The 3,595-nt window shown below is 42.4% G+C and overlaps 1 pseudogene; it reads left to right on the top strand.

Annotated features, from left to right (window-relative positions):
• Window positions 1-1,902: 1,902 nt before the first annotated feature.
• Window positions 1,903-3,141, top strand: LOC127209623 (josephin-1-like; annotated as a pseudogene).
• Window positions 3,142-3,595: the final 454 nt, after the last annotated feature.

Here is a 3,595-nt window from a genome sequence, read left to right as displayed (position 1 = left end):
CTTCATGAGATGAAAGTGTTGTCTATATAAAGGGAAATGGCTGTCATCTATGAGTAATGAACTGAAGGGAGTAAGGAGTACAATTTAAAGACTGGTTTCAGATAAATAAAACTGTTTTTGAAGAAACAATTATCAAGAGGAAATAAAATGTTGAAAATTCCCATTGTGATGTAGACTGTTACTATAAATGAATACCAAGATATCACATCTCTCAGTAATGACTATACAACAATAAAAGAACAACACACAAGCAGGATGTTTTCTAAAGTCAGAGAAAAAACAGTCTTTTAACCTTTTAAATGTATTACCACCCAAAAAGCAGAAAGTCTAAAGCAAAACTGTTGGTTCTATAAACACATGTTGCCTGGGAAAAACAGGTGCCTAAAATATTATGCTTCTCATGTTGTGATGCATATGTTTTCTCAGTCTGGATGTTGTCAGTTATTTTTATATGATTTTTATTTTAAAACATTGACTTGAGCAAAAAGAAATAGCACCTACATGATTTCTTTCAACGAAATCTTTACATGTAGAAAAATTAGATTTGTGTTAATACAAAAGTAGACTTTGTGAATTTATTTTATAATTCTTGGATATAAGTGGTGAGTCTACTAAATATGCTTCTCGTTTTCACATTTAAATTTTATAACCAGACTTCCTGGTAAACCTCAGCCACACAGACCATGGCAATCTTCTCTTTCCCTCTACTCCTCCAATTCCAGTCCCCAAGCTTTATTCCCACCTTGTAACAGACCATCTGCTTCCTCCCTTCTTCTCTGACACCACTCCCAGTGGATTACAAACTCTCCACAGCCTTCTTCCACCCTTTGTCTCAGCTACCAACTCCCTCAGGCACTCCTTGGAATCCCACCAGCCAAGCCTGCCAGGAACACAGGTAGACAATCTTCACTCTCCCTCCTCTTCTACAATTCTAATGTCCTAATGTTACCCCCAAGTTTGTAGTAGACCATCTGCTGTGGCCTCTCCTTCACCATGTGGCCAGTACCTTGGAATCTATGGCTAGCTGTGTGGGAGAACCGTTACCCCTTTGTCCACCCATCAGTCCAATTCCCATCAAAATGCCAATACAATTCCTTACAGAGCTTCAGAAAACAGTACCCAACTTCATGCAGAAAAAAAACCCACGCTATCTAAAACTATCCTGTTCAATAAAAGATCTTCTGAAGGTGTCACCATTCTTGATCTCAAACTGTACTACAGAGAAATAGTAATAAAAAACACTTGGCACTGGCATAAAAACAGACAGGTTGATCGATGGAATAGAATTGAAGACTGAAGAATAAACCCACACATCTACAAAGAGCTGATTTTTGACAAAGAAGCCAAAACCATACAATGGAAACAAGGAAGCATCTTTCAACAAATGGTGCTGCTCTAACTGTATATCTGCATGTAGAAGAATGCAAATAGACCCATATCTCTCACTCTGCACAAAACTCAAGTCCAAGTAGATCAAAGACCTCAGCATAACACAGGCTACACTAAGAGAAAGTAGAGAAGAGCCCTGAAGGCGTTGGCACAGGAGACAACTTCCTGAACAGAACAACAGTAGCTCTGGCACTAAGATCAACAATAAATAAATAAATAGGACCTCATGAAACTGAAAAGCTTCTGTAAGGCAAAGGACACTGCCAAGAGACAAAATAGGCTGCCTACAGACTGGAAGAAGGTCTTCATTAGCCCTACATCTGACAGAAGGCTGATATACAAAATATATAAGAACTCAAGAAATTAAACACTAACAAATGAGGCAGCATGAAGTTACCCCGGCTTGATTCACCTGACAGTGGGAGAGCAAGGTAGACATGACCAGCCTGGTGGGCCAGGGTTGCACTGGGGGAGGCAAGGCATCAGGCGCACCCACTCTGTTTTTGCACAACCATGGTACATGAACTGCTGCCCTTGCTAGCTGTTGGCATCTCGGCCTTTTCTCCACCACCTGATCTGGACTTCAGAATCTGTGGTATTGTGAATCCAAGGAAATGGAAGAAAAGGAGCATGTGGTCCATTCAGATCTGCCCTCATCCACTGAGGCCTAGTTGGCATCTGCAGAGAAGAAAATACAGCCAGAAAAACGTGTTCTCTTTTTTTTTTTTTTTTTTAAGGGAGTGGGAGAGGGAAGTAGTGGAAGTAAGGAATCTTATGTTTTATGTCTTATTATTATTATTCTTTTTTTAACTCTGCACTTTGAAAGTGGTGGCTAAAATAAATGAATCCAAAAGTTATTTCTTTCTATGGAGAAGACAGAAGATGTGGCTATTTTTTCTTTTCTTTCCTTCCTTTTATTTATTTTTTTAACCTTTCAATTCCACCTTTTTCTGCCAGTGACAAAACATGGACATCAGAACATGGACACCAGGGAATAGGTGAACTTTAGGAATCTTAAGACAAAGAAGCCTAGACCTTCCTCAGAAGGGAAGGAGCAGGGTGTTTATCAGCTCTGTCTGGAACCTACATCAGAAAACACGAGTTGCATGCCATGGAAGGGAGACAAGGCCAAATCTGAGTTCTTGGAGCTTCCCTAGGCAGCATCCCCACAAATCTACCACAAGAAGCATCTCAGGGAATTCTATGCGCTTCAGGCCTTCAACAATGTCTTCCAAGACAATGCCTTCATGCTGGAAACACTGCAGGAGATTTTCCAAAGGTTGTCTCCAAACACTAGGGTGACCCTCCCACAAGAAGAGCATGCTGGGAAACGGGAACTATGATGTGAATATCATTATGGCAGCACTTCAAAGCAAAGGCTATGAAGCTGTTTGTTGGGACAAGCACAGAGACATGGGTGTCATTGCTCTCACTAACAAGGGCTTCATCATGAACCTTCCCTTCAGCCCGTGCTGCGGTCCACTCAGTTGCCTCTCAAAAGCCAGTGCTGGATCTGTTTCTGTGAGGTAGGAGGAGCCTACTAAAACCTTAGCTCAAACTCAAGATGCCAGAGTGGATTGGAAGCGAGAATACACTCAGGAAATTTCTAAAATATCATTTGCAATGGAAAAGCTATGAACTCCTACTGGTGGTACCATACCAGAAGAGGTGGAAGCCCATCAGAGACAGAGGGCAGATGTAGGACAGTTCTGCTATGCCTACTCTTCCTCTCAATCCCCCAGCCCTCTGTGATGTGCTGTATCCCCCACAGTCCACTTCCCCAAATATCCCATTGCCAGTGCAATAGGACAGATGTGTTGACTGTCACAGAGCCACCCAGCACTGTCTGCCTGGGTCAGGCTCTCTGATCACTCAAGGTAAGCCATTGAACACCCTTTCCTATTTCAAAGAAGGAGGTGAAAGGGGAGCCATTTGTGGCAGGAGGGCATTATTTATTTTTCCCCTTTCTGTGAGGTCTTAACACAGTTTCTCCTTGTAGTGTCACTGATGCTCCTGGCACAGGAAGGCCACCTCCTTTCTCTTCTGTGACACCAGGGGATCTGAGGACACATTACATGCAGAGCCCAGTGACTGGCTTAAAGGACCAAGAGCATAAGCTTCTCAGGAAACTGTCAAGCCCCAGTGGTGGCACTGCATGCCATCTGTAATCATAATGCCACCTCTTGTCCCCTTTTTAACTCCAGCC

The sequence above is a fragment of the Acomys russatus genome, chromosome 26 (assembly GCF_903995435.1).
Source record: "Acomys russatus chromosome 26, mAcoRus1.1, whole genome shotgun sequence".
Classification (NCBI taxonomy): domain Eukaryota; kingdom Metazoa; phylum Chordata; class Mammalia; order Rodentia; family Muridae; genus Acomys; species Acomys russatus.
The sequence above is the reverse complement of the archived record's forward strand: the minus strand, read 5'-3'. Positions and strand labels throughout refer to the sequence as shown.